Source organism: Tursiops truncatus, chromosome X (assembly GCF_011762595.2).
Source record: "Tursiops truncatus isolate mTurTru1 chromosome X, mTurTru1.mat.Y, whole genome shotgun sequence".
NCBI classification, from domain to species: Eukaryota; Metazoa; Chordata; class Mammalia; order Artiodactyla; family Delphinidae; genus Tursiops; species Tursiops truncatus.
In genome coordinates, this window is record NC_047055.1 from 4,089,836 (window position 1) to 4,115,995 (window position 26,160).

Sequence of the window (26,160 nt, forward strand, 5' to 3'; positions counted from 1 at the left end):
TGCCGCCCGCTGGTCAGGGCGGCCGCGCACGTGACCCGGCGGCCAATAGGGAGGAGGCGAGGCCCGCGGTCAAGGGCACGGGTAGCCGCCGAGGCCCTGGGAGGGCCGTGCTTTTCCGGGGCGCTGTGGGGAAGAGGGGGCGGGCAGGGGACGGGCTGCCCGGAACCGGTTGGGCCTCCCCCTCTAGCCGAGTCCGCCGGGAACGGGACTCCCAGTGCGGCCCGACGGGGAAGGGGAGGCGGCCCCTCAGCAGCCGGCCTGCCCTCCCTCCCGGGGAGCCACTCTCTGATGTAACGGGGGCAGCTTCGGAGGCCCCCTCCTACCTGTTCCACATACCTGGAGCCTGGAAGAGGGGCAGAGAGGTACCCAAAGCCTAGGGGACGGTTAGTGAGGGGACCCCATTGTCGTTCGCGATCAGCTAGGCGGCGCTGGATCGCTCAGCCCGCACCTCACAGCTCGCACCTAGTAGGTGCTTCCCAAGTATTTGTTGCTGAAGAAACACGTGAACGGTTGAATGAACGCATGCATGCATGAGGCCTCGGCAAGTGCCGCAGAGGCTGAGGACTGGCCTCCTGGGGGATGCTTCCCGGTCATCATTGTGGGTGTCTCCATCTGAGGGGCTGTGAGCATTCTCCAGTGAAGTGCGACGTTTGCTGCTGTTCTCTTGTTCCCAAAAGGGGTGACCTCAAGCCAAATAACCACAGTGCCCCCTCTGGAGGGGGTACCGGAAGCCTGAACAATACGATAATACAAGTCTCCTTCTTGTCCCAATGTCCACTCCTTCCAGCACCGCTGTCCTCAGGCAGGGACCCTCATGGGGTCCACACTGCCACACTTTAGGGGCCCTCCAGCTCAGCAAAGCCAGCTGCTGGACCTCCTTCTTCCACCAGAGGCACGGACCCCTCCCTCCCCTGGACCTCCTGCACTTTGTGTCATAGTTCCACCCTCTGGGCAGGTCCAGTCTCCTGGAGTCTGAGAAACCTGGGTTGAAATCCTGGCATCCCCACACCCTTGCTTCTGTCTTTGAGCCTCTTTATCTGCATCTATAAAACTGGATGGTCATAATAGCACTAGGATCATTACGAGGCCTCAACGTGATTCCTATAAAGTGTCTGGCACAGAAGTGGGCCTTGACAGATGGTAGTCCTGGGGCTGCTGGAGCGCAGGGGCTGGGTCTTCTTTGCTCGCCGCCGCATCGAGCTCCAAAGCCTCTCAGACAGCCTGGTGCGAGTAGGCATTCCCGGGAAAGGCGCTGAGTGAGCTGGGCAGGGCTGGGCTTCCAGGCTGCTGCTGGGGAAGGGAGGGAGGCTGACCAGTGTGGGGTAGTAGTTCAAAAGTCCCCACCACCGAGACCAGTTGGGTCCCTTTTAGAGCTGGGTGTGGAGAACTGCCTTCCTGGGAGCTGAACCCACAGACAGGAATCAGCGTGCTTGGCTGTCCCCCTAGTTCAGTGGCATCCACAAGATGGCTGCTTCTGGAGGGCTGGGAAGCCGGGGCTGGAGCTCAGGCAGCCTTGAAACCCCACTGCAATTTGCCTAGTGACCCAGATTTGTGGCCAGGAGCCGGTCTAACTCCCAGCTGGTTTGGCCGGAGCCGGGGTTTCCAGTTTTAGCAAATAAAAATACAGGATGCACAGTTAAATTTAAGTGTCAGATAAACAATGAATAATTTTGTAGTATAAGTATGTTCCATACCATCTTTGGGACATACTTACACTACAACACTATTTATTGTTTCTCTGAAAATCCCATGTAACTGGACTCCCTGCATTTTCCCTGGCAAACCTAGCTGGAGCTTGTCCAGCCGCTGGGGATTGGAAGGGACTCAACCTTGGGGGAGTGGAGAGGGAGGGGACTGCTCCCACCCAAGGCACTTTGAATTGATGTCAGAACAATGGCATGGGTTGTTCTGTTTTTCTTTGCATAGAAAAAGAGCATTCCATGTCACTCAAAAGAAAACAGAGCGGTGGACTGCGGCTCTGCCTTGCTCCACTGATGTTGACCCGGAACATGCCTGGGTTCTGAAAGGGATATTGACTCGTAGACAAGTGGCTCTTTCATCTTTCTCTGCGCCACGCCTTCTCATGGTTGGTGCCCACCACCCCGTGGCCTGTTTGAAATACACTCGGGATGGGATGCGCAGTGGCCATTTGCCTCTCCAGAGGTCCCTGTTCCGCTGGGCTATTTGGATGTTCCAAGTACAAAGGCCAGTGAGTCAAGTGGCTTGAGCGCTGGACTACGCAACAGATATTGAAAAACAAAGAAGGGTAGTTCAGTTTCCCGAGTACCTCTGAAGCATCAGGCCTTTTATGCCACATAACTTCTGCACAGCAACTCTGAGAGGCCATGCCGTTATTCCCATTTTACAGATGGGGAAACTGAGGCCCAGACAGGGAAAAGCCTTGTGTGGTGTCATACAGCAAGCACATGGTGAGGCTGTGGTTCAGACTCCGTTCTCTCTGAATCCAGTGCCTAAACTCTTCCCCCTCCAGCCCCCTGCCCTGTGACCCTTCTGCCTGCCACCTTGCTCAATCCCTGCTGCAGGCCTCAGTTTCCCCATTTGGTAAATGAGGGGGGATAGGCGAGGTGATCCCTGAGGTCTGTGCAGAGATTGTCTTTTCACTCACCGTTTTCATGCATTCGCTAGTGGCAGGAAAGAGACTTCTCAGGATATTGTCCTTTGTCTCAGAGCAAAAAGACTGACCAACATTCATATTGCAAAACTTGGCCAGTAACACCCCGTCCCCCATAGCATGGGCCTGGTGGCTGTATAAACACACTGAAGGTCAAGGGCTCACAGCACATCGTATGCAGGCTGCGGGCCACTGCAGAAAACCCTTGGTCTTCAGGCCTGGGTAGGAATGTGGCAGTAGGATTAGCTATGTGCCCAAGATACTGTGCACGTAACCCGCACGTAACTCATGAAGCATGGGCCCCGCCTCTTCACCTGGACTCCACTCCCCCAAACGTCATGAGCATGCAGGAAAAAGCAGGTCTGAGAAGACTTGCTCTGCCCTCCCCTCCCAGACCCGCTCTGACCCAGCGAGTGGCCAAGATGCCTCATAGATGCCGCCAAAGCACCTGCCAGTTGGCGGCTGTGCAGCGACGTGACTGGCGTTGGCTGGGGCTGGGGACCAGGAAGCGATGCTGTTTCTCAGTGGGGGCAGCGGTGTGGTCTTAGGAGTTCAAGGCTTTCCCTTCTAACAGGGAAGAGCGAGTCTGACTCCACATGAGATCTGCTCCTTTTACTTTAACCCTTTGTGCTCTGTTGCCTGTGCTTAGCCATGCTGGCTCTGCACCTTTTGTAAGAGGATGTTGCCCATAGCCTGAAATATACAGGATAGACCATTCTCAGGACTCTGACCTTTAAGAGTCCATTCATATAGAGATACAAAGTTGTAGAACAGAGAATAACATTTGTTCTGTTGGAGGTTTACAGGAACATCGTGACCTGACTTGTGTGGACAGCGGCAGGAACGAAGGATTCCAGCACCCAGAAGTCTGCCGCAACCAACCTTTCCCCTCCCTCACCTTGCCTTTAAGCAGCCGCATAGCACAGGAAGATCAGCTCGGTGCTTTGTGACCACCTGGAGGGGTGGGATAGGGAGCGTGGGAGCCAGGGAGACACAAGAGGGAAGAGATATGGGAACATATGTATACGTATAACTGAATCACTTTGTTATACAGCAGAAACTAACACACCATTGTAAAGCAATTATACACCAATAAAGATGTTAAAAAAAAAAAGCTTGGGGTAATAAAGTTTCTACCTAAAAAAAAATGCTTTGCCGAACCCCTTTGAGAACTGGGGGGGTTTGGGGCCAGGAGCCACCTGTCTTCTTGCATGACCCTGTAATAAACCTTTCTCTGCTCCAAACTCTGGCATTTCGGTTTGCTCGGCCTCACTGTGCGTCCGGCACACGAACCTGCGTTCCGTGAACACCCCTTCCTCTTGCCCTGGCTGACTCGCCCCATTCTTCAAGGGCCAGCTCAGGAATCGTTTCCTTCCCTGCCCTCACCTGCTCACCCAGACAGAGTCGGCACCCTCCTGCGTGTGCCCCCAGTACTCCGTGCCTGTTGCTTTCGGAGTGATTTCACTGTCACTCAGCACGTCTCCCCCACTGGGCTGCGAAGGTGGAGTCCACATCTATCTCATCTTGTTGTCCTGGAGTGGCCTTCTCTCAGCTCTAAGTGTGACAGGCTTATTACTTTCAAGTCTTAGCTTAAATGTCATTTCCTCTGAGAGGCCTTCATGGACCTCCCTGGCTAAAACCCACCCCACCCTGGTTCTTCTTTTTTCAATGTCTACACAGCACTACTCGCTACTGAAATCAAGTCATGTATTTGGTTTTCACGGAGGTGACATTCACATAACCATCTTAACCTGTACAGTTCAGTGGCAGTTAGTATATTCACAGTGCTGTGCAACCGTCACCTCTACCTAGTTCCAAAATATTCCCATCACCCCAAAAGGAAACCCAATCCCCTTTAGCAGTCACTCTCCATGACCCCCTCCCCCAGCCCCTGGAAACCACTATCTGCTATCTGTCTGGATTTGCCCATTCTGGACATTACGCATAAATGGCATCATACAATACGTGGCCTTCTGTGTCTGGCTACTTCCACGCAGCATAACGTTTTCAGGGTTCCTCCATGTTGTAGCAGGTGTTAGTACTTCCTTCCTTTTCATGGCTGAATTATAGTCCATTGTGTGTGTCTAACACATTTTGCTTTCCCAGTCACCAGCGGATGGACTTTTGGGTTGTTTTCACCTTTTGGCTGTTGTGAAATACACTGCTATGAACATTGGTGCACAGGTTTTTGGTGTGAACGTCTGTTTTCAATTATTTTAGGTCTAGAGCTAGGAGTAGAATTGCTGGCTCAAATGATGACTCAATGTTTAACTTTTTGAACAACTGCTGAACTGTTTTCCAAAGCGGCTGCACCCTTTCACCTTCCCACCAGCAATGCACAAGTTCTGCAATTTCTCCACATTCTTGCCAACAGTTGTTATTATTTGTCATTTTGATTAGAGTCATCCTGTGGGTGTGAAGTAGTATCTCATTGTGGTATTTTTTAATATAATTTTATTTATTTATTTTTGGCTGTGTTGGGTCTTCATTGCTGCGCACGGGCTCTCTCTAGTTGCGACGAGCAGGGGCTACTCTTCGTTGTGGTGCGCGGGCTTCCCTTTGCGGTGGCTTCTCTTTGCTGTGGAGCACGGGCTCCAGGCGTGCAGGGTTCAGTAGTTGTAGCTTGAGGGCTCCGTGGCATGTGGGATCTTCCCAGACCAGGGCTCGAACCTGTGTCCCCTGCATTGACAGGTGGTTTCTTAACCACTGCGCCACCAATGGTATTTTTAAATTTCTTCTTGTCCTTTCCTCCTGAATGTGGGATTCACGAGGTCAGGGGTCATGCCTGGCCTGGCCTTTCCTATATCCAGTTCCTATCCCTGGCATGTGGAAGGTTCTCAACACATGGAGGTCAAGTCAATGCATGAGTGAAATCGTTCTTGCTGAATCCTCAGCTCACAGCCCAGGGCCTGGCACAGAGAAGGCCAGTAGTGGCTGTGTGTTGCATGTCCTGACCCAGTGGCCCCAGGATGTGGTCTGGCCCCCAGGGGAAGGGGCTCTCAAGGACCACCCAAAGGGAAGGACCCCAGCCATGTGGGTTGTGGCTCAGAGAAGTGGTCCTGCCTCCATGGGACGTGGAGTAACAAGGCAGGTACTGGAGCTGGGGCTCAGCCCACGACGAGGATCCCTGTTGCAAGTGAGGGTTTGCAAGGAGGTGAGTAAGCAAGGCCGCGGCACCCCAGGAACACTGGCTCACAAGCTGACGGCTCCTTGGCAGTCCCCCTTCATAACTCCTCCTGTAGCAGCCCCTTGGGAAGTTCCTTCTAGCCTGGCCTCCCCACCCCACGTTGCCCTTTGGGATTTGAAGACCAGGCTCTGGGCTATCAGCCTGCGGGGACTGAACCTCTTCAGATGCAACTCCTGGTAATTGTCTCTCAGCTGCAGCCACAGGGATGGGGGGCTCCTCTCACTGCCTGGTGGGAGAAGTGTAATAGGGAAGAACAAATCTGACTCCATATTCAATTGGTTTCCATACTTTAACCTTCTTCTTCTATTGCTTTTGCTACAAGTTAAGAATGTTGCCTCTAGCCTGAAATATACAGCATAGACCATTCTCAAGGCTCTGACCTTTTCCATTCATACAGAGATAAAAAGTTGCAGAACAGAGAATACCATTTGTCTCGTTGGAGGTTTGCCAGGAACATCATGACTTGACCTACTTGGACAGCTGCAAGAACAAAGGATTCTAACACCAAGAAGTTTGCAGCAACCAACCATACCCCCTCTCCTTTTAATATAGAAGAAGCCTGAATTCTAACTTGGGGAAGATGGTTCTTCGGGACACGAGTCCACCATCTTCTCGGTCTGCTGGCTTTCCGAATAAAGTCGATATTCTTTGCCCCAGCAACTCGTCTCTCGATTTATTGGCCTGTTGTGTGGTGAGTAGTTCAAGCTTGGACTCGGTAACAGTTTCTCCAAACGTTAAGCGCGTAGAGTTACCCTGTGACTCAGCAATTCCACCCCTAGGTTTATACCCAAAGAATTGAAGATAGATGTTCAAGCAAAAACTTGTGCACGAATGTTCATAACACCATTATTCACAATAGCCAAAAGGCAGAAACAACCCCAATGTCCATCAATGTATGAATGTATAAAACGTGGTATTTTATTAAACTATTAAAACATGAAGTATGAAATCAGTATGTTGTACACCTGAAACTAATATAATATGTCAATTATATCTAAATTTTAAAAGAAGTAATAAAGTATTGATCCATGGTACACCATGGATCAACCTTGAAAGCATTACACTAAGTAAAAGAAATCAGATATAAAAGGCCACTTAATGTATGATTCCATTTAAATGAAATGTCCAAAATAGAGACAGAAAGTAGATTACTGGCTGCCAAGGCCTGGGGGTAGGATGGGGACTAATGGCTTAATGGACACAGGGTTTCCTTTTGGGGTGATGGAAATGTTGTAAACATAGGTAGAGATGTTAGTTGAACAACACTGTGAATATACTAAATGCCACTGATTTTTTTTTTTTTTTTTTGTCTGCGCCACGCTGCATATACTGATAGGATCTTATTTCCCCGACCAGGGATCGAACCCACGTCCCCTGCAGTGGAAGCGCAGAGTCTTAACCGCTGGACCGCCAGGGAAGTCCCATTGATTTATTTTATTTTATTTTTTGTATTTATTTATTTATTTAGCGGTATGCGGGCCTCTCACTGTTGTGGCCTCTCCCGTTGCGGAGCACAGGCTCCGGACGCGCAGGCTCAGCGGCCATGGCTCACGGGCCCAGCCACTCTGCGGCACGTGGGATCTTCCCGGACCGGGGCACGAACCCGCGTCCCCTGCATCGGCAGGCGGACTCTCAACCACTGCGCCACCAGGGAAGCCCCATTGATTTATTTTAAATGGTTAATTTTATGTCATATGAATTTCGCCTCTATTTAAAAAAAAAAAAAGCAGTCTTCTCTACCCAAAGCCCCTTTAGCCTCAGGATTGCAGGTCGTCATCAGGCCTCCGTTTCAGGTGAAGGCAAGAACATGGCGGGCAGCCTCATGCCAGGAATCACCGGACTTTGGCATAAGAGCCCGCTCAGGCCCTGTCACCCTGCTAACAGCTCAGGCCCATGGAGCCTCCCCGACCACGGCTTCCTGGCCTTTGTCCATCACCTCAACTTGCAACGTCACTATGCCCACTTTTCAAAATTTAAACAAGAAGGAAAGTTAGTTATTAACTCATAACAGGAAGTCCAAAGGTAGGGCAGGCCCCACGGTATCATCAAGCGCTCCGAGTCTTCTGCCCCTCTTTGCTGTCAGCCACAGCGCTCATCCAAAGGCCGACTCCCCCGGGGCCCCTGGTATGACAGCGGATAGCAGTTCTGGCTCCGTGACTTCTCGTTTGCATCCACGGATGAAAGAGCCAGTAAAGGTTTCGATGGGCCCGCTGAGCTCACAGGCTCACCCGTGGATCAGTGACCGTCATGGAAGGAAAGGCCACGTGCCATGTGGCTTGAACCTAGGCTCCCACTTTTCACCCTGAACTTCAGAATTGCATGTGTGGCCAGGCCCCACCCAGTCCCCGCCCCTCACCCCAGGCTGAGTCAGGCCTTCCCTTCTCGGGGCTCCCCCAGCCCCTGAGCCTCCTTACCATGACAGCGCTGCCACTGTGTGTTCATGGAGGGCTTTTTTCTCACTATGATCTCTGGGAAGATGGGGGGTGGCGGGGCGGCTGTCTTGGATGCTCTGTGGCCCTAGGGACCGTCCCAGAAGAGCTGCTTTGCGTTACTTGTTGAATGAAGGAGAGGATGAGTGAGCGAGTAGTTGGGCGGGTGGAATGCTAGGGATAGGAAGGAGTGGGTGTGAGGGCAGGCCATTGCTACGGGCAGGTCCTGGTGTGTAGAGGCCAGAGTTGAAGTGGGATGTGCCTGCGTGTGAGCGCTCGGAGCAGCTTGACGTCCCCAGAACTCTCCTCCCATCTAGAAGTCCTGAGCTGCAGCCACAGGGAGCCCTGGGTGACCAGAGGCCAGCCTGGTGTGGCTCCTTTAAGCAGCTGGGCCCGCACCAGGTCTGACCCATCCCCCCTCCCTCACACTGGCCTTTCCTGGCCACTGACCTCACTCCTTTGCCTGCCTGTCCTGTCTCACCCTCTGGATTTGACACACACTGGTGCCCTCTGGTTATTAATAATACTCCAGGGTCATGCTAGCAGTGCCCGTTCCCGGAGAACTTTCTCAATGCCAGGCCCTGCGCTAGGGGCTGCACCAGGCGCTGGATCTCCTTCCAGACACGCAGTGACGTGGGAGTCATCACCCTGATTCCCAGAGGCCACTGGGTTGGGGGCGCAGGAAGACGGGTGCTGCCTGAGGGGTGGAGACTCTGCGGCTGTGCCTGGAGAGAGCAAAGCTCAGTTGAGGCCGAAGTCAGGGTGCAGCGCAGTGCAAAAGCTGCAGAGCCCTCTTTCCAGGGAAAACACAGGCGTGTCCCTGCAGAAAGATGGATGACAATGGACCTGCTGGGGCTGGGAGCTGGGGACAGGAGCTCTGCCTCTTCAACTCCCCATTTCGTGCTCAGTGGACCCTGAGGCTCAGCCTGTGCTCGAATCTCATCTCTGCCACTTAGTCGCTTGGTGCCCTGAGCAAGGGGCCTTAGCTCCCTAAGCCTCCGGTGGACCATCTGCAATGAGGGAGGGAGGGGGAGAGCCAGGAGAGGATTCTCATGAGCATTGCTTGGTGTGCTCGGTGGGCTGCCCAGCACACCTCCCTGCATTCCGAGGACCCCTTCAGAGTGCAAGCCCGCTTTTCCTGTAGCTCTCCCCATCCTCTCCCAGCCTGCCCTGTATCGCCTGTGTCCCCTCCCCATCCCTGCATCCGCCCATCCACTTATTCATGTGACAAATCTCTGTCGGGCACCTACTATGTGCCAGGCATCGAGCTGGGCATGGAGACCCCGCCAGGTCTCTGCCCTCACGGCGCACTTGTGATCATTCAGTGTCCGGAGAGTTGGACTAGGAAGGCATCCCTCCCCAGCCTCCAGCCGTTGCCACAGGACCAATCCATTCACATCTCCCCATGGCCCCCGCGCTTGCTGCAGGGGAGGCTCTGGCGTGCGTCCTGATGGCGCTGGGAGAAGGCAAATGATGCTAGGCTAGCCTCCCGCCCCCCTCCCTTGGCCAGGCTTTCCCCAGGGTTCTGCTGGTGCCCTCATGCATGCACATGTGCTAGACAGTCCTGAGCCCAGGAGACCCCCTCGGGGCCACTCTGGGTAAACCCTTCGGGGCTTGACTCAGGCAGCTGGAGAACCCCTCCCTCCGCTGTGAACCTAAAATCCCTTGAAATCACAGTCACTGTGGAGGGGAAGACAGCATTTGATTTACAAAAATCCTGTGCGTATATGTCCAGCAGCCTTGAGTGACTTTCTGGGCACTCTGTGGTTCGCCACTCTCCTAGTCCATTCGGGCTGCTATAACAAAGTAGCACAGACTGGGTGGCTTATGAACAACAGAAACTTATTTCTCACTGTTTCGGAGCCTGGAAGCTGAGATCAGGGTGCCCGCACGGTCGAGTTCTGGTGACAGTCCTCTTCCAGGTTGCAGACAGCTGACTTTTTGTTGTATCCTCACATGGAAGAGAGCAGAGAGGAAGCAAGCTGTCTCGCATGACCCTTATAAGGGCGCTAATCCCATTCACGGGGCTCCACCCTCATGACCTCATCTAATCCTAATTACTTCCCAAAGGCTTCACCTCCAAATACAATCACAGTGGAGGGAAGGGCCTTGATGTGTGAATTTTGGGAGGACACATTCAGTCCATAGCAGCCCCCTTCCCCTGCCACACCCTCCCTTCCCCCCGGATCCCTGAACTGGGCCAATGGGCCCTACTTCGGCAAGCTGGGATGCCAGGTGGGCGCACGAGCCGCTCATGTGCTCGCGGGTGCTAATCTGGCCTGCCAGCCTGGTTCTCATAGCACACACGTGGAGGTACTTGGAGATCCTTAGCTGAAAGGGGTGGTCGGTTCTCTGATTATTGAAAGGTCAGCACACTGGCAGGAGCACGTGCTGTTGGCTTCACCTGGAACGCTTTTTCTTCCCCAGCCCCTTAGGGGTCCTTCTTGCCTCATCATATACATCACTTCCTCCAGGCGTGACCCCTCCCCCGGCACCCCTGGCCCTGGCCAGGCCTGGCCTCCTCCCTTGCGGTTTCACAGCCCCCGGAGCTTGCCTTGGCCAAGACACCTACCAACCTACCATCCTGTACTATCATGTCTTTTTCCACCATGACCCTGTGATCACTTCCTTACACCCCAGCTCCTGGCCAAGGACCTGGCATAGAGTACTGATCCAGAGCATGAGTGAGTGAGCATTCCACCGTCGAGGATGTCTTCAAGGGCAGGAGAGGTGAGCCATACGGAGCCCACCAAATGCCTCAGATCGCCCAAGCACAGCCCTGGCATCTCAGGTGGTGGGATGCAGGGCCCATTGCCAGGCCTGGGGGCATGTAGGGGCCCTGGGTTGCTGCCTGGCTGAGGTATGCAAGACCTTGAGCCCTCACAGGGGCCAGGAGCACAGACGGCCAGGCAGGGACGGCATGGGGCCACCAGGAGGAACAGGGGCCAGTGCTGGGAGGGGGAAGTGGTGAGCACTTAGCACTGAAAGGCAGCCTGGAGCAACGCCAGCTTTCTCCAGCTGGGATCCCTACAGCCTATGCCCTGTCTTCCTGGAGGGTAAATTTTGCTCCAAAACTGGGGCGAAATAGTTACTTTAACTGGTCAGTAATGTAAAGATTAGGTTTTTCTGTTTAAACAAACATGGATGTAGTATGCCTTCGAATGCAAACTCCATATGGATTTTTGAGCTATAACATAAGGTATCAAAAGGGCAACTTTGGGCTATGACCCAGCCCATCCTTGGGGGCTGCATCTTACTCTGTTCAGTTGTTAGGGAGACACAGGTGAAAAACATGAGGGGCACTGGCATGTTGGGGGGGCCTGGGGAAGGTGGCCTTTAGCGTCAGATGGGCTTGAATTTCCGTCCCCCTTCCCTCCATAGCTTGACCTCCCTCCCCATGGATGAGACCCCTGGGAACTTGAGCAAGCAATTCTTTTCTTTTTTTAATTTAATTTTTATTTTATATTGGATTATAGTTGATTTACAACATTGTGCTAGTTTCAGGTTTACAGCGAAGTGATTCAGTTATACACATACATATGACACATGCATGTGTATAATTGAGCAGGTGATTCTAATGCTTGGGAATGACGCCTACCTTTGAGATGGGTGCAGGATGAGAGACTAAGGAAGGATGGCAGTCCTGAAATGCACCTACCTCCTACGGGACTGCAGAAAAATGCTGACCAACCTCAAACCTGCAGCTGCTGTGCAGGAGGGGCGGCCTCCCTTCGTAAATCCTTTGAGAAGGATCCAATCAAAATCGATTTCATTGTATATACAACGGAATATTACTCAGCCATAAAAAGAAACGAAATTGAGCTATTTGTAATGAGGTGGATAGACCTAGAGTCCGTCATACAGAGTGAAGTAAGTCAGAAAGAAAAAGACAAATACCGTATGCTAACACATATATATGGAATTTAAGAAAAAAAAATGTCATGAAGAACCTAGGGGTAAGGCAGGAATAAAGACGCAGACCTCCTAGGGAACGGACTTGAGGTTATGGGGAGGGGGAAGGGTGAGCTGTGACGGAGCGAGAGAGAGTCATGGACTTATACACACTAACAAACGTAGTAAGGTAGATAGCTAGTGGGAAGCAGCCGCATGGCACAGGGATATCGGCTCGGTGCTTTGTGACAGCCTGGAGGGGTGGGATAGGCAGGGTGGGAGGGAGGGATAAGCAAGAGGGAAGAGGTATGGGAACATATGTATATGTATAACTGATTCACTTTGTTATAAAGCAGAAACTAGCACACCATTGTAAAGCAATTATACCCCAATAAAGATGTTAAAAAAATCGATTTCATTTTTCACAGTGGCAGGACCTGGGGACTGGGGAGCCCACCACGCACAGCTCTCCCAAGGTCTGGGGCAGGAACCCAACCACCTCCCCCCATGGGCATCCCCATCGGAAGTGCCTGCTCTTGTTGTCTGGTGGAGGTGTGTGTGTGTTCCTGTGCTTATGGGGCGTCTGCTGGGCCAGACACTGGGCTGAGCTTTTATCCCCATGATTCCCTGCCATCTTCCTCGCAACTATGCGTGAAGTTCGGGGGCCTCTGGGGCTTTGGGGCAGAAGGGAGAGGGGGGCCTGAGGGCCCAGGAAGGCTCTAGTTTGGACACTGAGTGTTGAATGGCTGCTCCCACCCTTGGAGAAGCGCCCTCCCTCCCTCCTCTCTGGCCACCCCAGCTTCTGGGTCAGCCTTCCCCGGTCTGGACTCTACCTGACCCCAAGCAGTAGACTGACTCAGCCTGACAGCCTATTCTGCTCGCTTGGCCACGGTGACACCGGGGCCTCCATGTGGGGCGGTGGTCTGGTTCCCGGGCCCAGGCAGGACTCTGGCAGGGGCCGCTGTCCTTCCTTAGTCTCTCGTCCTCACACCAGTCTTTGAGCAGGTGTCAACATCCCCGAGTATTAACATCACCTGCTCAAGGGCCCAACGATCTTCTCAAGGGTGAAGTCAAATTGCGGAGGGAGGTTGTATTAGTTTTCTGGGGCTATGATAACAAAGTCCCCCACACTGTAAACAACAGAAATGTATTGTCTCCCAGTTCTGGAGGCTGGAAGTCTGAGATCGAGGGGTGGGCAGGGTTGGTCTTTTCTAAGGGCTGTGAGGGAGAGTCTGCTCCAGGTCTCTCTCCAAGCATCTAGTATGTTGCTGGCCATCTTTGATGGTCCTTGGCTTCTAGAAGCATCCCCCCAATGTCTGCCGTCATCTTCACTTGACTGTCTTCTCCCTGTGTGCTTGTCTGTGTCCAAATTTCCCCTTCTTTTAAGGACGCCAGTTGTATTGGGTGAGGGGCCCCCCCTACTCCTCTAGGACTTCATCTTACCTAATCACATCTGCAACGACCCTATTTCCAAAGAAGTTTACATTCCGAGGTCCTGGGGGTTAGGATTGTAACATATGGATTTTGGGGCGGACAGGGCTACGCAATTCAACCCATAACAGAACTGAAGTGGAAATTTAAATTCATCTGGTACCAAAGGCCGCCTTTGATCCCAATATGCTGGGCCTCCACGGAGGACTTGGAGTGACCGACCCCAGTACCACCCTCCCAGGGTGCCTTTGCTCAGGGCCACCTCCTGCTGCTTCACATGCCTTGGTCTCCCATTTCCCATCCCACCCCCAGCCCAGGCCAAGTCCAGAGTAGGTTTCAGCTCCCCAGTTTGTTCTAGAGTCCTAATTTTGATATCCCAGCCTTTCTTCCAGAAGGATTCCCATTGGTCTACTACCCAGAGCCCCAGAGCCTCCCTAGTGGCACCTGGGTTCGGTTTCTATGGGCACGCTTCCTGCATTTCATCGTCCCACCCATCTCTGGCTTTCCCTAGACTGGGAGAGACATCATTCTGGCCCAGGCTTCTATGTTTGTTGGAAGCCTCCAGACTGCGCCTTGAAGAGCAACTGCTGGGCGGGGCACGTGGAGCCCTTCCCTGGAAACGTGCCTCCTCGTTCGTGCGGTCTGTGTCAGTTAGAGCCTAAGGTTTCTATGATTGCCTTTGCTGCGTGCTAACCGCTCATTTATTTGAGACTCCTCTTGGGGAAGCACCTGCGATTTCATTCCTTTCAGCCACACTGTTACACTGCTCTACCCTATTTCTGTTTAACAGTTAGAGCACTGATGTGCCTTGATTAGAATAATCAATGCTGTACCAAGAAACAGCCTCCCCGGGAATGCAGAATCCAGCCAAGTGCCCAGATGCTGAGTAAACAGACCTCTCCTCCCAGCCACCTCCCCCAGACCGCGGGAGAGCTGGCTGTGCGTGGTGGGCTCCCCAGTCCCCAGGTCCTGCCACTGTGAAAAATGAAATCGATTTTGATTGGCTCCTTCTCAAAGGATTTATGAAGGGAGGCCGCCCCTCCTGCACAGCGGCTGCAGGTTTGAGGTTGGTCAGCATTTTTCTGCAGTCCCGTAGGTGGTAGGTGCATTTCAGGACAATCGGGACCGTGTGATAAAAAGATGCGAATCGCTCACCCTCCTGGAGCACTCCTGCGACAGCTGCTTTCCTGCGTGAGGAATCTCACTTGATCCTTGCAAGCATTCTCCAGGGCAGGTTTCATTATGACGCCCATTTTACTGATGAGTAGACTGGGGTTTAGAGGAGGTGAGTAGCTTTGGGATAATGTAGTTAGGAAGTGGCAGCGGCCAAATTCAAACCCAGATAGTCTGGCTCCAGGGCCCCAGAATAGAACCACCCTGCGGAGCTGAGTGTTGGTGCTAGAAAGAACTTGAGGATTGGATCAAACCCCTTCGTCTCTAGGTGAGGAAACTGACGCCCAGGGAGGGAGGGGAACCTGCCCAAGTTCATAGAGCAAGTGTGATGTCACACGTCCCCACGGTGGGTGGGGGGGTGAGTCGAAGGGCACTGGTGGCGGGTTTAGTGGGAGACTCTAGTCCTTTGGTGAGGTCCACTCGCTGCTGCCCCTTCAGGGACACCTTGCAGTGGCACGGCTGCCAGAGGCGGTGGGCAGTGGCAGGAGCAGAGCAGAGGAGGAATGTGGCCTACGGCAGAGGTCAGCTTCTGGCCGGCCCTGGCAGGTGGTGACTTCCCGCCAGCAGCAGGGGACCACCTGTCCCCTTCCTGCCATGGGCAAACCTTGGTTTTCCGCAAGTCCTCTCGGGTATCATTTGCAACTGGAGTTCCTGAGTTCCTGATGCCCACAGGAAGAGTTCTTAACCATCCGGGAGGTCTGTCTGAAGGACAACAGACACTGGACCCTCTCCTCAAACTTTGTGAAGCCTGAACTAGACACCTGAGGAAGTCCCCTGAAGTCTTCACGCCAGGAGCCTTGCAGGGACCACTCAGGACCTGCCGAGCGTCTCATCTGCAGAACCTCGACTGGTGACTTTTATAAGAACTGACGTGGTGAACTGATGGCACTGGGAACCCGACTGGAGTGGACTGGGGAGACAGTGGGAATGAAGAAATGACAGCAGGCTGTATAGATGACTCTTCTAAGAATTTATGCTGTGAAAGGAAGCGGGGAAGCGAGGCAGTTACCTCAAGGGAGATAAGGAGTTGGGGGAGGGAGATACTAGAGAACCATGCAGAGAAGGGAGCGATTGACAGTGCAGCAGTGGAAAAGCATAACTGTAGGAGCAAAGCTCTTTCGAAGGTGACGTGACTGACATCCAGCATCCTGGGGAGGGCCAAGGGGCCAGGTCTCCTGTGGTAACAGCAGGGAAGGCCGGCGAGTGGTTACACTTATGAGTCCTTGGTAGGTATGGCGACCAGAGATGAGACAGTTCTGGTCTGATTGTTTCTACTTGTGGGTGGGAGGGAGGTGAAAATGTGAAACAGTTGTTTAGGGAAGTGGAAAAACACATGTACTTAGGGGGTGTAGCTAGACAATGGACAGTGTGGAGGGCTCAGATGCGCTTAGAGGGTGTAGCTGGACAATGGACAGTGTGCGGGGCTCAGAGGGTGTGGGTTGCTATTATTCTAATTAGGAAGACAGATAACACCCTCTCCTGGCATCACTACTGGGCAATGTGGTATCACGGTTGAGAGCCCTGGCTTTGGGCGTCTGCATCTTGGATTGGCCCTTCCTGGCTGGGGAACCTTGATCGAGGCACCTGAGTTGCCCAGGATCACACCGCCAGAAAGGGACTGAGCTGTGACTCAAACCCAGAGCCTGCATGCAGCCTTCCCCCTGGGCCACGTGGCCTCTATTCACCAGAGCAAATGTCAAATACCAAGAAATAGCCAACGTGCTTCTGCCGTTAAGATATTGTTTGGGAAAACATGACTTTGGGGGCCCTGCACTTTGCCTTATGTTCATTTCTGCTTCTTCCAGCCTGGGTTTGAGAGACTCAGGAAAGCTCCCTGGGCTGCCCCTGCCAGGTTCCCAGGCTCTGCTTCTTTCCTCTCCCCAGCCCTTGGGCAGCTTGTCCCTGGCACCTCTGAGCCCCTCTCTTGGGGCCTGGAGCCCAGCCCAGCCCGGCTCAGCTCTGTGCATCGAGAGTTTTGAAGAGAGACAGCCTTTGTCAGGCTCTGTGGGATCCTTCTCTCATTTTCCCAGAACTATGAGGGGTGAGGCCTGGGACTCTCTGATGATCAAAAAAAAAAAAAAAAAAACCCCAAAACAAACAAACAAAAAGCTTCTCCAAGGATCTTGAAGAGACTGGCAGAGGGGCAAGCTTCCACCTCACCAGGCACCCATTAAAAACGCTCAGCCCAGTGCCGGGCGTTCACAGAGAAAACACAGCAAGCACTATGATCCGTATTGAAAAGAACTTGAGACGCAAAGATAGTTTAAGCCAAAGACAAAATCTCTTATCAGAATTTTGGGGGGAAATCTTCCATTTTTAAAAACGTTGGCAACGAACTCAAATCAGAACGTGACATTGAGTGCCCCGCACTCCTGCCCTTGTCATAGCTGCACCCAGCAGAACATGAGCCTCTTTGGTGGATGGGAGAATACGGCCACCATGTCTTTAAGGCATCCATGGAGCCCAGAAGAATCGCAGAGGTGTCCAGTTGACTTTATGGGTGAATTGAAGCTCTGCTTCGTCAAGGAACATTTTTGGAGACTGCCTGGAGTCTTTTTTTTTTAAATTAATTAATTAATTAATTTATGGCTGTGTTGGGTCTTCGTTTCTGTGCGAGGGCTTTCTCTAGTTGCGGCAAGCAGGGGCCACTCTTCATCGCGGTGTGCGGGCCTCTCGCTATCGCGGACTTTCTTGTTGCATAGCACAGGCTCTAGACGCGCAGGCTCAGTAGTTGTGGCGCACGGGCTTAGCTGTTCCGTGGCATGTGGGATCTTCCCAGACCAGGACTCGAACCCATGTCCCCTGCATCGGCAGGCAGACTCTCAACCACTGCGCCACCAGGGAAGCCCCCCTGGAGTCTTTTTGATGTTCTAGTGTGGCCTGCCTTTTTCGGGTTTGTAGCAGGCCATTTTGATGACAGACTTGTGTTCTGCTGACTTTTATGAGCACGTGCCCCACACCGCACTGTGACTGTGTGGGTGCCTGCCAGGTACTGTCGTATTTGCCTGCTAGAGTTAGAACAGGAATCCAAGAACCGTCGACACTGGCCATGCATATGGGCTTCATTTCTGTCCAACTGGGATGCCCTGCAGCAAGGGCATTTAACGAAATGCTCTCAGATGGCTCTCAGATGGGGAGTGGGGAGTTCTCTTAGCTTTCAGCTTCCCTGGACCACCTTCCAGTGTGATCCCAGCCCACACGTAGCCTGCACGGGACTCTAGCCCCAAGTGGGGAGGTGAGACTTGCTGGTCTACTTCTCGCTCTTTCTTCCTTTTCCCACTACAGTCTAGCCAAGGTGACATGTAAAGCTGACCGTCACAGTGAGGCAGGAGATAGATGGACCCCAGGCTGAACAGTTTCTCCCCTGTGGACAGAAACTCCATAAGAGCAGAAACTCCATAGAAGCAGGATGATGGAGGAGGCTGGGCCCTGCCCAGATAAGAGATAAAAGACCACATAGTCCTCATTCTCGAAATCAAGGAGACCTCCTCGACTACACATGCGCAGAAAGGTTCCTTGGAGGTGAAAAAGGGAGGGGGCGCCACCTCATAGTAAGTGCCGTCAACTACCCATAGGCCTCTTCACTAGAATCCATCTTGGCTAAGAGATGCACACGCACACAGGGGAGGACCCTGAGTTACACCAAATACGGACTCAGAACCAGGCAAAGCAAGATGACTGGCCAGAGGAAACCCGGAAGAAATGCCCCATAAAAGTGATTCAAACCACCACACGGGCGCGACTCTCTCTGAGCCTGCCCGTGTGTCTATCCACACGTACTGTACTCTTTTCCCTCCTAATAAACATGTTACTTGCTTCACTACTTTCCTTCTCTATGTGGAAATTCATTCCTACACAGCTGATGGGCCAGGGCCTTGTCACTGGCCACTGGTCCCTGGTGGTCTGGTGGTTAGGGTTCAGCTCTCTCACTGCCGCTGCCTGACCTCCATCTCTGGCCGGGAACCAAAGCCCTGCTTCAAGCTGCTGCAGGCCGAGGCCACCGGAGATCACCAGATAAAGCCTGGTTTTCCAGGCCATCGTCTGGTCATGGACACAAAAAATCCTATTTGACGTATCAAAAGTTGTCTTTATCTTTCTTGTTATCTTCTTCCCGTGATTGGAATACTGTGGGTGGAATATCTCCCACAAGGAAATGTGATTGAGAAAAACATATTAATAAATTTTTAGTGTGACATTTTGCCCAAGGAAGGACATTTTGTCTTTACGATTACAAATCATCTCCTTGAAGAATAAAAGGAAGCAACTAATGAAACGAGCGAGCTCCCGTTTGAAAGAAGCACGTACAAGGCAGGTGGCAGAGTTTGTTCCCCGGCTGGTGTGGGGTTGTCCCGGGCGTGATGGGCACAGACTGCTGGAAAAGTGCCAGGAGAGCCAAAGCTCAGGAAGAGATGAGGGCTCGGAAGATGCCAAGGGTGGAGCAAGGGGCGTGTTTTGAGCCCTGCTTGGCACTTGGTGACCCCAGAGGAGATGGGTTCCTTGCTTAGGGAGGCAGGTTTAATATGAGCAGCTGCTAGAGGTAGAAGACCAACTCAATCCATTATTTATTGCTCATTCAAGGGACAATCTCACCCTGCAAAGGGTCCCGCTAACATCACCACGTGGGAACAGCCACGTGAGACAGGGCAGGGTGGCAGCCTCCAGCTCCCCTGGGGAATTCTGTCTCCAGGGTCAGGCTGACCCTGGCTCTTGATCGTGTACTCCCAGAAGACTCGAGGTGGACGTGGGAGGGAAGGAGGTCAAGGTGGCCATCTGTGTCTGGTAAATTTCCCTACCAGTTGCTTGGTTGAGGCTCCCTGACCCACCCTACCCTCTCCTCTCTCAAGGGCCTCTGCCCTCCCCTGAACCGAAGGTCCCCTCCTGGGCAAGGCCCCGGTCTGATGCCTTGATCGTCGCAGCCCAGTCAGTGCCAGGCTGGGCCCAGGGGTGGGGAATCGGGTGCCTGGGCTCTGCGTTCAAATTCCCTGCGGCGGTGAGGCTCACAGGAGAGGGAAGTGGCTGGTGTCCAGCAGTATTCTCCAGGCTTCACGTGTGTTGCTTCTTCCTTTTTTAGAATTTAACTCAATGGGAAAGGACAGGTTTTTGAAGTGACAGTTTATTTTCAGTAACATAACATTTTTGTTTTTTTTTAAACCAGTTTTGTTGAGATATACTTCACATAACATACAGTTTACCCATTTAAAGGGTACAAGTCAATGGCTTTGAGTCGATTCGCAGATCTGTGCGACTATCACCACAGTCAATTTTAGAAGGTTTCCATTACCACAAAAAGAAACCTTATACCCTTCAGCTGTCACTCCCCTACCCCTCCATAGCCCCCAGTCCTTGGCACCCACTAATTTACTTTCCGTCTCCTTGGATTTGCCTATCCTGGACTTTCAAATGAATTAAATTATATAATATGTGAGATTCTGTGACTGTCTTCTTTCACTTACCATATTGTTAAGGTTCATCCAAGTTGTAGCATGAATCAGAATTTAATTCCTTTTAAAGGCTGAATAATATTCCACTGTTTGGAGAGACCACATTTTGCTTACTGCTCCATCGATGAACACACGGGTTGTTTCCACTTTCTGGCCACTATGAGCAATGCTGCTATGAACATTGGTGCACAGCCTTTTGCACGGACGTTTGTTTTCATTTCTCTTGGCTATTGCCCAGGACTTTCAAGTGGTGGAACTCTATGTTGAATTGTTTGGGGAAGGTATTGGCTCTTTTCCTTCTCACAACAGCCCTCTGAGGTGGAGATACTATTAGTTTTTAAAAAATTTTTAAATTAAAACAATTTTTAAAAATGTTTTGGCTGTGTTGGGTCTTTGTCGCTGCGTGCAGGCTTTCTCTAGTTGCGGTGAGCGGGGGCTACTCTTCGTTGCGGTGCGCGGGCTTCTCGTTGCGGTGGCTTCTCTTGCTGTGGAGCATGGGCTGTAGACGCACAGGCTTCAGTAGTTGCAGTGCGTGGGCTCAGCTGTTGTGGCTCGCGGGCTCTAGAGCGCAGGCTCAGTAGTTGTGGCGCACGGGCTTAGTTGCTCCGTGGCACGTGGGATCTTCCCGGACCAGGGCTCGAACCCGTGTCCCCTGCATTGGCAGGCGGATTCTTAACCACCGCACCACCAGGGAAGTCCAGAGATACTGTTATATCTTCAGATGGGGAAACTGAGGCACAGGAAGCTGAAGTGGTTTGCTGACCTGACCTGCCCCAGGTCCCACAGGTATCAGGAGGTGGAGACTTGATTTGAACCCGGGGGCTCTGGCGCCAAAGTTCCCCGGCTTCACGGCTGCCCTGTGCTGCCCCTTGACTCACAGACTCTGTCCAGGTCCCATGAGACCCTGGGCCAGCCGGGCACTTGCCTTTGGCTGGAGTCCACCCTTGCCAAGCACTCCCACTTCTGCTTGCAGGCCCAAGTGGTCATCTTGCCAAGCCTGTCCCCTTGGTCCCCAGAGGAGCTTTGTAGCCATGGCCACTTGGAAGGAGGCAGGGCTCTGGGCGGGCAGGCAGGCAGGGCAGCCGGGGCTCTGTGTGATGTCTCCTCATTTGTTCCTAACCGTGGGCCATGTTGTTGAATGCAAGCAGATCGATTTATCAAATCCAAAGGCAAAGGACTTCCCTGGTGGCGCAGTGGTTAAGAATCCACCTGCCAAAGCAGGGGACACGGCTTCGATCCCTGGTCCGGGAAGATCCCACATGTTGTGGAGCACCTAAGCCCATGAGCCACGACTACTGAGCCTGTGTGCCACAATTACTGAAGCCCGCGTGCCTAGAGCCCGTGCTCCGCAACAAGAGAAGCCACCGCAGCGGCTGGGCCCGTGAGCCATAGCCGCTGAGCCTGCGCGTCCGGAGCCTGTGCTTTGCGGCGGGAGAGGCCACAGCAGTGAGAGGCCCGCGTACCGCAAAAAAAAAAAAAAAAAGAAGAGAAACCACTACAATAAGCCTGTGCACCATAATGAAGAGTAGCCCCTGCTGGCGGAAACTAGAGATAGCACGTGCACAGAAATGAAGATCGAACGCAGCCAAAAACAAATATTAATTAATTAATTAATTTAGAAAAATCCAAAGCGACGCAAGGAGGCTGCACCTCCGTGAAGGCTCTGTGCCCTGGACCTTGCTTCTCCGATGACCAGAAGATTCAATTTACAAAGAACCAGCATTCGCTGCTGCGGCGGTGGTGGGGCTCTAGATCTTCCAACAGTGAAGCCTCCATTCAGGGGGAGGCACTACAGACATGGGGAGGGGGCTGGAAAGAGAAGGAGGAACCTCCATGCCAGAAGAAAAGAGATGGAGCTGGCCTGGGCCGTGGCGGTGACCTGCAGGCTGGAGCCGAGGCCAGGCAGACGGGCCACGGTGAGAGCCTTTTGCAGTGGGATCTGGAAAGCCCTGGGCTGAAATCAACAGCCCCAGTGCCATGTCAGCTTCGTGAAGGCCTAGTCTGAAGCCCTTTCACAAGTGGGCCAGCTGACTCTGGGACAAACGAAATCTGCTGGAAGGCAGGGCTCCACGTTTCTGAAACCACAGCAGCAAAGCAGGAGCCCTCCTTGCTCCTGCGCCAGGGATAACCTCTGGGAACGGCTCGGGGACCTTCGTCCTGATGAGCAGACCGGGTTACTGCAGGTGGCAAGAACTCTTATGAAAATATCACTCGTGTGTGTGTGTGTGTGTGTGTGTGTGTGTGTGTTTGTGTGTGTGTGTGTGTGTTCTCTCCTTACAGGTCCCCTATGTCAGTGTCAAGTGGCGAGCCTGGCCTGGCTTCTTCAGGCATCCCTGTCTCAGGGGAGGTTACAGAGGAGGGAGTAGTGCCTTGAAGCCCACTTCCTTTCCTACCATTTGAAAGGCAGATTGAAGTGAAGATGCAGAGTAGTGGGTGGGCAGGGCATGGAGGGCAGGGAGAAGCAGGGCTTGCACTGTGGTGGGTCTCAGGTATGTGCATGGGGCGGGGGCGGAGGGGGGCTCCTGCCACGCCCTTTGTTTTTTAAGGGAAACTGAGTTTTTAATGGTAGGTTCCTTTAAACACATATATTTGGTACTGAAAATGGAAAGACAACTGGTATGGAGCAGAAAACACTTACCTTGATGCGATCATGTTTACTTAAACTATACAATGTCAAATCACCAATGTCTATTTCCACATCTCTTTGCCCCAACAGTATTTTGCTTTATACTATACACTTGATACTGGGTCTACGCTTATTATCCACTTTAGAATCTGAAGACACACATGTGATGTGACAAAGAAGGGTGAATCAGTACAAAGGGACTAAGCACATTAAAATCTGAAAGACATTCCAACTATGTAGATAACTGTATCTATTTACTTATTTTTTGGCTGCTCTGTGTGGCATGTGGGATCTTAGTTCCCCGACCAGGGACCGGACCTGTGTCCCCTGCATTGGAAGCACAGAGGTTTAACCGTTGGACCAACAGGGAAGCCCCTATGAAGATAACTGTAGACTGTAGATAACATGGAAGGGAGAAAGACAGACCTGGGAAGGAAAAAAGACAACTGCCATTGAAGAAACCTACCAGCTTGCCCCATCGTGAACCTAACATTACTAGTGGAAAGTTTGGGTACTGGCCCTGAAATTGAATCAAACCTGCTGCTAATAAGCTTCTTTGAAACACAAGAGAAGGAAAAGACCTACAATAACAAACCCAAAACAATTAAAAAATTGGTAATAGGAACATACATATCAATAACTAACTTAAATGTAAATGGATTAAATGCTCCCACCAAAAGACATAGACTGGCTGAATGGATAAAAAAACAAGATCTGTATACATGCTGTCTAAAAGGACCCACTTCAGACCTAGGGACACATACAGACTGAAAGGGAGGGGATGGAAAAAGATATTCCATTCCAATGGAAGTCAAAAGAAAGCTGGAGTAGCAACTCTCATATCAGAAAAAACAGACTTTAAAATAAAGACTATTACAAGAGACAAAGAAGGACACTACATAATGATCAAGGGATCGATCCAAGACGAAGACATAACAATTGCAAATATTTATGCACTCAGCATAGGAGCACCTCAATATATAAGGCAAATACTAAAACCATAAAAAGGATAATCGACAGTAACACAATCATAGTAGGGGACTTTAACACCCCACTTTCACCAATGGACAGATCATCCAAATGAAAATAAATAAGGAAACACAAGCTTTAAATGATTTGACAAGGCCGCCATCACCCTGATACCAAAACCAGAAAAAGATGTCCCAAAAAAGAAAACTACAGGCCAATATCACTGATGAACATAATACAAAAATCCTCAACAAAATACTAGCAAACAGAATCCAACAGCACATTAAAAGGATCATACACCATGATCAAGTGGGGTTTATCCCAGAAATGCAAGGATTCTTCAATATACGCAAAATCAATATGAAACACTATATTAACAAACTGAAGGAGAAAAACTATATGATCATCTCAATAGATGCAGAAAAAGCTTTGGACAAAATTCAACACCCATGTATGATAAAAACTCTCCAGAAAGTAGACACAGGAGGAACTTTCCTCAACATAATAAAGGCCATATATGACAAACCCACAGCCAACATCATCCTCAGTGGTGAAAAACTGAAATCATTTTCACTAAGATCAGGAACAAGACAGGGATGTCCACTCTCACCACTTTTATTCAACATAGTTTTGGAAGTTTTAGCCACAGCAATCAGAGAAGAAAAAGAAATAAAAGAAATCCAAATCGGAAAGGAAAAAGTAAAGCTGTCATTGTTTGCAGATGACATGATACTATACATAGAGAATCCTAAAGATGCTACCAGAAAACTACTAGAGCTAATCAATGAATTCGGTAAAGTAGCAGGATACAAAATTAATGCACAGAAATCTGTTGCATTCCCATACACTAATGATGAAAAATCTGAAAGTGAAATTAAGAAAACACTCCCATTTACCACTGCAACAAAAAGAATAAAATATCTAGGAATAAACCTACCTAAGGAGACAAAAGACCTGTATGCAGAAAATTATGAGACACTGATGAAAGAAATTAAAGATGATACAAAGAGAAGGAGAGATATACCATGTTCTTGGATTGGAAGAATCAACATTGGGAAAATGACTCTACTACCCAAAGCAATCTACAGATTCAATGCAATCCCTATCAAATTACCACTGGCATTTTTCACAGAACTAGAACAAAAAATTTCACAATTTGTATGGAAACACAAAAGACCCCGAACAGCCAAAGCAATCTTGAGAAAGATAAACGGAGCTGGAGGAATCAGGCTCCCTGACTTCAGACTATACTACAAAGCTACAATAATCAAGACAGTATGGCACTGGCACAAAAACAGAAATATAGATCAATGGAACAGGTTAGAAAGCCCAGAGATAAACCCACGCACATCTGGTCACCTTATCTTTGATAAGGGAGGCAAGAATATACAGTGGAGAAAAGACAGCCTCTTCAATAAGTGGTGCTGGGAAAACTGGACAGCTACATGTAAAAGAATGAGACTAGAACACTCCCTAACACCATACACAAAAATAAACTCCAAATGGATTAAAGACCTAAATGTAAGGCCAGAAACTATCAAACTCTTAGAGGAAAACATAGGCAGAACACTCTATGACATAAATCACAGAAAGATCCTTTTTGACCCACCTCCTAGAGAAATGGAAATAAAAACAAAAATAAACAGATGGGACCTAATGAAACTTAAAAGCTTTTGCACAGCAAAGGAAACCATAAACAAGACCAAAAGACAACCCTCCAAATGGGAGAAACTATTTGCAAATGAAGCAACTGACAAAGGATTAATCTCCAAAATTTACAAGCAGCTCATGCAGCTCAATATCAGAAAAACAAACAACCCAATCCAAAAATGGGCAGAAGACCTAAATAGACATTTCTCCAAAGAAGATATACAGGTTGCCAACGAGCACATGAAAGAATGCTCAACATCATTAATCACTAGAGAAATGCAAATCAAAACTACAATGAGATATCATCTCACACCTGTCAGAATGGCCATCATCAAAAAATTTACAAACAATAAATGCTGGAGAGGATGTGGAGAAAAGGGAACCCTCTTGCATGGTTGGTAGGAATGTAAATTGATACAGCCACTACGGAGAACAGTATAGAGGTTCCTTAAAAAACTACAAATAGAACTACCATACGACACAGCAATCCCTCTACTGGGCATATACCCTGAGAAAACCATAATTCAAAAAGAGTCATGTACCAAAATGTTCATTGCAGCTCTGTTTACAATAGCCAGGACATGGAAGCAACCTAAGTATCAATCAACAGATGAATGGATAAAGAAGATGTGGCACATATATACAATGGAATATTACTCAGCCATAAAACGAAATGAAATTGAGTTATTTATAGTGAGGTGGATGGCCCTAGAGTCTGTCCTACAGAGTGA